The sequence below is a fragment of the Dama dama genome, chromosome 9, assembly GCF_033118175.1.
Source record: "Dama dama isolate Ldn47 chromosome 9, ASM3311817v1, whole genome shotgun sequence".
Lineage (NCBI taxonomy): Eukaryota > Metazoa > Chordata > Mammalia > Artiodactyla > Cervidae > Dama > Dama dama.
The window spans coordinates 84,883,162-84,891,057 of record NC_083689.1 but is presented as its reverse complement, the minus strand read 5'-3'; the positions used below and the strand labels follow the sequence as shown (position 1 = coordinate 84,891,057).

The 7,896-nt window shown below is 40.3% G+C and overlaps 1 protein-coding gene across 1 annotated transcript in view; it reads left to right on the top strand.

Annotated features, from left to right (window-relative positions):
- Positions 1 to 525: 525 nt before the first annotated feature.
- The window catches only part of HAPLN1 (hyaluronan and proteoglycan link protein 1), a 77,341-nt gene continuing 69,970 nt past the window's right edge, over positions 526 to 7,896 (top strand). The window contains exon 1 of the mRNA XM_061151960.1: positions 526 to 800. The gene's annotated coding sequence lies outside the window, so the exon portion shown is untranslated. The remainder of the gene's footprint in view (positions 801 to 7,896) is intronic.

Genomic DNA, 7,896 nt, shown 5'->3' with positions numbered 1-7,896 from the left:
AGTTGTTTGTTAAAGGAGAATCAAACTCAGTATCAATATTGCGTCCAGTAAACAAGAAAGCACACTTCTGGCAGTGTGGGTGAAACGTCCCCTTACATTTTGGAAGCTTTTCCCGCTGTGGTCATAATTACCTTTCTACCTGATTACCCTGGAATATACCTTGGGGGAAGGGAGCCGGGAAAGCGACGACCTGTCCTACTTTTGGATCTTCATTTTAAGCAGAGGCTAAGAAACAAAGTGAAAACTCACTGTCCTGGTTTGTCTGCCTCACCCCGCTGCCCCCCGATCGTTCCACAGTCCCTTGCCCCATCCCGTCTGGACAGACCCAGGAGGTGTGCCGTGGTGGGGGCTTGTGGCTGTAGCTCGCGCTTTGCCTGAACCCCTGAGCGGGTAACTCGGGGATCCGAGCAGAGGGAAAGTTATCTAAGAGGCTGCTGTTCCACAAGGTCTGGGCATAGAGCTGCCCCTCCCTTCCTCCCTGAAGTTTGCATGAAGCGCACGTTAGGCTGTAATTAGGGGATCTGGGAGGAGAACTTTCCTGGTGACGCTGCTTTGCTTTTCTTCTGCTCTTGGTGAGAAAGTGCCTCCTTCTTCCCAGGAGCAGGACCTCTGCCATCCAGCGCCACAAAGAGACATTCTGCGCGGCACACGCACGCACACACACACACACTCACACACGCACACACACTTGCCCAGAGACAAACTTAAGGTGAGGGGAAAGAGCCCTGGCTTCACTTGATCTCCAGGCTCCAACTTCAGCAGGACTTGAGAGCATCTGAACTTCTGGATTTTAGGACAAGGTAAAAATCCCATATATATATATATATATATATATATATATATATATATATGTTTTTTACTCTTTGGGTTAAGCCTTGATTCCTTTAAGATTTCAGAGGGCATACATATCATGATATATGTATACATTAAAATAACTTTTCTTGTTTTAATTTTCTTTTGAGTTTGACATGGCATCTCAACTTTTTTTTTTTAAGTCTCTTATTATCAGATAAAATACTGTTCTGCAGTAAACAAGTTCAGTCTAGACTGGGGTGAGGATGAAGTCCAGTATCCCGGATTTTGCTGATGCTACTATAAATCTGGTGGATGCATGGTTTCCAAGTGGCAGTTTTTCCATCTGTATTTCAACAAGCATTTTTATAACACCTGAAAAAAAGGATAGTATAGGCTGAAGGAAATGCTGAGGAGTGGCAATATCCATTCCAGATATATGAGTTTTCTTTTAGAAACTATGTAAATTCATGTGAAAAAGAAAGTTATTGTAATCACATAGGTAATACCTGTTAGAGTGACAGTCTTTGAGATGTTACCGATTTTGGTTCAGGCTTCTCAACTTAATTGTGAAATTAAGATCACAGAACTATGGTGCTTTTTGTATATAGAATGATGTTGGTGGGCAATTTTAATACACTGAAAAAAATACTTTTAAGTCATGGTTGGTAAGGTTACTTTTAAAAGTTGCTTAAATGAATGATTTGTGTGAGACTGTTTACCATCCTAAGTAAATCTGAACTCTCTGGGGTTGAAATGAAGTTGTTTTCTTCCATTGACTATGACTGTTGTGTTCCAAATAAGATGGTTTATTATTTTGAAAATAAGTTATTTTATTTTCATTTATCCCTGGAAAAATACACAAAGTGGCCAGTACTTTGGGAGTTTTTAGGATGGAAAGTGTTCCTGTACACGTTCCAGTGTGATGTCATAAAATCAAACATGCTGGCTGGCTTCTTGGAAGCTAACGGTTCTTAAGAAATCAAGCCTGAGAATTAATTTCTACGTGAAATGTAATATTTATTCATTACAAACATAGTTTCTGGTAACCATTTCTATTTGATTATTTCAGTGTACTAAATTTGCAATCATTTTACACACACTTAAGCAACTTCAATATTTTAATGGAATCATAAAATGGGAGTATTGTTTTATTAAAAATACATCAAGTCGTTCTCTTTGGATAACTTTTAGTTTGATGTGTCTTAAGTTCAGTTCCATTATTTTTATGAGTAAAGAAATTTTTCTTTCATTCAGTAAAACAGAAAGTATGCCGAAGGTGGTTGGGCATTTATTTAAACCTTAGTCTTCAGTCACTTTGGGGCTATCTGTTCTTGATAATTTAATTTTTAAGCTAAGAGAATGACTATATGTTTTAGTAATCTCTTCACAAAACTGGAAACAGATTAAAAATGGGAAAACTAGATAAGAACTAATTCTGTTTAAACATAACTTAATGAGCAAGAGAAAACCAACAACCTCCAGACCACTGGTCTCCAAAGAGAAAGTACCCAGAGGCCAGTATTCCAAAGGGGAGTGTTCAGTGGGCCTGGGCTTTCTATCAGAAACAAGCAAGAGGAGAACATGGTGTTCTTATAAAGTGAGCCATTTATTGTCTGCTAGGCCCTGAATCTCAGAGGAATGACTGACACTGTAATTTAGAAGAACTGAAGATACTTTCACAGAGAAGAATCAATTCATTATATCCCTAGTGGTTTCACTTCCTTTTCCTTCCTTTGGGAGCCGGTAACACATCCAGGATAAATACATTCGGCGAACGAAGATGCTTTATGAATAGATGGTCTACTAAACAGTCCTGCCTTTTAGCATCTTGGGTGTGGAATGTTGGTATTTTCTGAGTAGTTGAAGAAGGCTTTGACTCTTAAGGTAGCACAGCCCCTGGTCTTTGTAAAGATGAACAAGAGGCATATTCAGGAAATAACTCCCTTTTTTGGAACACCCTAATACTGGTTTTCTTTTCATTTCCTTTTGCCCCATGTATGTTTTATTTTCCAGATTACATTTTAAAAATAATGGTATTCACAGCCAGTTAAAATTCCAGCGAAATGCAAATTTGAAAATACTTTGTATTATAGTCTTCCGTTGCCTCCAGTTAATTTTCCGACCTCCTGTGTTCATTATCAGTAACCATAGTACTTAGCCTATGATATTTAAATGTATTTAGTCTGTTAAGTAAAGGTAACGATATGTTATTGGGGTAAAATGGGAAGGGATGGAAACTTGAATGTTCTTAGGATTTTAATCAATAGTGTTTAAGGAGGATTACAGGAAACAGCTGGTTAAACAAATATTAGGTGTAGAGTGGATGCTATGGTATAAATTAATAATGCAGCTCTTTATTTACACTATGAATGGGAGGGTCTGTGCCGGTTCCATGTGGGAAGAGTGATCCCTGTATGCCACCTAGTGGACAAATTGAAGAACGCTGTCTCACCAGCCTCTTCCTAAAAAATTCTGAGTTGCATTCAGTTGACATTGAACACCAACTGCAGGCCAGACTTTGGGGTAGGTGCTCAGAATAGAAAATACAGCAAGTGACTTTCGTATAATTTAAAAATCAAGGCATCACTTAACAGTTGATTAAACTCTTTACTGGGTAACATCATCAACTTTCTGCCTCCTTCAGGATAACAGTAACTTACTTCTAATCACGAAAGAGTCAGACATAACTTAACAGCTAAACAACAGCAACTCGTCGCTAATACAGGATTTGTCTTCTGCAGAGATGTCATGACCTAGCTTAAAAAAAGAGTGGGGAGAGTCTGAATCTTGAATGACTTTCATAAATGGAAAATTTACTAATTTTAAGTGGATAAATAATAATTAGCTTAAAAGGTTAGCACACAAATACTAGCACATATTCTTTAGATATTTTTTCATTAAATATAAAAGGATAAGGGTAAAAGTTGCTTTTGGGTAGTGAGGTAAGCTTTACAAAATATTGCTCTCAGGGACTAATAATCAGCATGCAGAACAATTTTATCTATACCTGTTATTCATATGTAGTTTTGAAGCAGGAACATTGTTTCTATTAAGTTGACATGATAGATAAAAATCTTTAAGAACAATTACAATGAAAGCCACTGTTGGAAAGAAGCATCAGGATATCATAGGATTTTGATCCATCAGAATATTGCACGGAGACTTTTGAAAAACTTTGCTCCAGGAGATATATGAATTATTACTCCAACTGGCTCTTTGCAAGATCTATGACTTAATGGCAACAGTGTTCAGCACATCAGCATTAATCAAGACAAGTTCTGAAATTCAGATTGGAAGGGAAAAAATGCCTCAGTTGGGGAAAAAAAAAATGATTAATTTGTTGCTTGCTGAGCTCTGGAGGTGTAATCCACAAATCGAGTTAGGCCTGCTGGTGTGGAATGGAAGTTTCCTGTTTAGCGGACTTTGGTTTTGTGTACGGCAGCGAGACCTACGCTGTGAAAGGAGAGCTGCTCATTAAGTCTGTCTTCATTAATGCCACAAAATTATAGCCTGACTTGATTGGAGGTAATGGCTGGAATCAACATCAACAATCATGTAAAATAAAGCATATTATCTTAATTTTTATGTCCAATGAGTTATTATCCACCAGAAACACAGCATTCTGTTAACAATTTCATCTGATCATCCTTGTGATTTAGCATGAATCGTAGACTCATTCTAGTGAGAGATTGCCGTTTTCTTCTCCAAGACCTAAAAAGTCAGAGGTCCTTAAAGTGGAAATTTAGTCAAGGATTGGAAAACTGTTACAAGAAGTTTTAATGATTTCAGGTGACCTGATACTAGATAAGAACAAACTACAAGAGAGAATCGGCCACGCTTTCTGAAATGTGCTAATACTACTGGGTTCTTGGCTGAACCGCAGTGGCTCCACATAATGGCTTTTTCCAGTAATGGAGACCTGAAGTGGGGCTCGCTGGGCCTGAAAAGTTCTTAACTATGTTCAGACTAAAACCAGGACTTGTTTAAAATAGCAAAGGTTGCTCAAATATTTTGAGCTTCTATTAATTGTTTTATAGCTAGATAGGGGAGTGATATCTGAGATTGGGGGTATTGCTAGAGGGCCAGGAGGTTATTTGTAAAGCAAAGCAAAACAAAAACAAACAAAACAAACTCAGAATTTTCCAAATAACTTAGAAAAATTACTAGGTCCCAGCCTTGCAAGGGCAACAGAAATTTCCCATTTTGTTCAACCTAGCTTAACCCAAAGAGAGCAAAATTGACTTGATTTGTTCCTATACTCTAGTCACTATATTCCAGTTCCATTTACTGTATTAAATAAAATCCAATTAAGCTAATGACATTCAAGTATTTGTATGGTAAATCTAGATTTTCCTCAGCTTTTCACAAAGTTTTATGCATAATGTTTCAGCTTAGTCTCTACCTACTTGATGTGGATTTTCCTCATTTTTGACTCAATTGTTTGGAATTTGGGGATCACCCCCAATCGATCATTCATGCATTCATTTGTTCATTCAACAAAAATTTATTGAACACTTGCTATTTGCCAGGCATGTTGCTAGCTCCACGTGCTAGCCTCTTCACTCTATCTATACCATGAAAATTGATACTAAAAAAAAATCAGGAAGCCCACACTGAGGATAATGAATAGAAAACACTGCAAGATCCTGATGTATATTTTGAGCAACAGAAGCAACCAAAATGTCCTCGCCTCATAGTTTTCATTATTAGGAGAATTTTGAGCAGGCATCTTTAAAATCATTTTCCCTCATTTGCCATCTCCTAGCTGAGTGAGGGAGAGCTTTGTTTCTTGTGGGCACAGATGGGCCTGAGAAGGCGGCTCTGACACCCCAGAACCCCAGGAGAGTAAGGGTTCCAATAATCTGTCTCTTTGGATGGGCAGGAGAAGCAAAAGTTCATTTGCACACAGTTGCTGTCCACCAGTTTGTAACTAAAATTCAGCATGAGCCCAGAATGATTTAGTGCCTACCGTTTGCACCAGGCTCAATGCTAGGTGCTACAGAGTCATTGGCTCAAGGAGTTCACAAGCCGGTGGAGAAGACAGATGGACAAACCTCATGAATCACAAGTAAAATGTGCCAAGTAGGTGAAGTTGGCTTTCCTAGTCTCCTAGGTCTCTTTCCTTGGCACTGATCCTAACTCTCCACCCAGCTGCTACCTCCTAAACTTAGACCCTTCCTCTCTGCCCCCACCCCCAGGGAATCTGATACTTCTCTGTTTATTGATTTCTTGACTGACTGATTACAACCAAGTGTGAATGAGTTTCACTCATGCATTTACATTTCAAGCCTTTTATCTCTGTAAAGTAAATGTTTTGTTTTCTGTGGAAAGAATTTCAAGCATCTGGGGGCCTTCCCATCCTCACACCACAGTGTGTAATTAAGCCGATTTAGGCCTCCACGGTCTTCAATCTCTGTTATCCCCATTCCATATGTGAGGCCAGAGAGACTCGCCCAAGGCCTGTTTCTAGAAACACACAGGATCTTGGGTCCAGTTAACCCCTGGCCTGATCAACCTGTCCTTCCACCCTCCCCTCAGTGCTCCCCTCCCCCATTGCAAGGAGCATCATGACCCCTCCTTTTGAACCTTCCTGTTCTCTCTGCTTGAGTCCTCTCAGCCCTTTAATAGCATGCTTGGGTGGCTGCCTCTGGACAGGTAAAACACCTATGTTCTCATGTTCTGTTGTTTGAGCCCTTCTGTCACCCCAAATACAGAGACAGAGCCTTGAGAATCCACATATGTCGTCCAGAATTCCTCTGAGTCAAAGTACTGAAGGAGGAAGACCGGGGTCGGCTATAAGACAAAGACAGGGATTAGCCATCATGTTGACAAAATGGATCAAAGCCAGCATCTTTCTGAAATGTGTACTCAGATACTTTCCAATGGGTTTTGAGAAATTTCAACATCAATGCTGATTATAGGTTCTGGAAAAGTAATTGGAAATAAACTGAAAATTTGCTTTGGCTTTTTAAAAGTAACACCAATCAGAATCATTTGTTTAAATATTTCCCACTTTATAATTCGGAGAAGGCAATGGCAACCCACTCCAGTACTCTTGCCTGGAAAATCCCATGGATGGCGGAGCCTGGTGGGCTGCAGTCCATGGGGTCACTAGGAGTCGGACACAACTGACTGACTTCACTTTCACTTTCATGCATTGGAGAAGGAAATGGCAACCCACTCCAGTGTTCTTGCCTGGAGAATCCCAGGGATGGGGGAGCCTGGTGGGCTGCCATCTATGGGATCGCACAGAGTCAGACACAACTGAAGCGACTTAGCAGCAGCAGCATTTTATAGTTGATATAGGGCATAAGGGTAGTCATGTTATTAGTTGTTACAGATTTATTTATGTTTTCCTTGATTATACTCCTTTGATTATGCCACCACTGATGCTCCTGTAAGATACTGGGCTGGTCTTAAAAAGATGTGTTCATCACTTTTTAAATTGCTAGGACTATTGACCCAGATTGAAAGACCTGGTTTCCCTCCCCTTCTTCCCTGCAGTCTAGAGGAATGTGATCTCTGACCTGCTGTATTCACCTCGCTGGAGGGTGTGAATGCCTAAGGGTCAGTGTTGTTGTTGTTATGTTGTTGTTCAGTCAGAGTTGTGTCTGACTCTTTGTGACCCCATGGACTGCAGCATGCCAGGCTTCCCCGTCCTTCACTATCTCTCGGAGTTTGCTCAGACTCATGTCCATTGAGTCAGTAATGCCATCCAGCCATCTCATCCTCTGTCACCTCCTTCTCCTGTTGCGGTCTTTTCCAGTGAGTCAGTTTTTCACATAAGGTGGCCAAAGTATTGGAGCTTCAGCTTCAGCATCAGTCCTCCCATTGAATATTCAGGGTTGATTTCCTTTAGGATTGCCTGGTTTGATCTCCTTACAGCTCAAGGGACTCTCAAGAGTCTTCTGTGGAACATTCAGTGGGTGTCCTATAAATGCTTCCAGTTGTTTCCATCCTTGCCTAGCCCTGTGCTGAATGGGAAGCTTGAGGGGTTTCCCTGCCTTCTCTTCCAAGTGTCTGTATTTCAGACATCTGAACGCCTCCCAACCCCAGGCCATTCTCTGACTCTGCCTGTGTTTCCTTATCAGTCTTATTCTT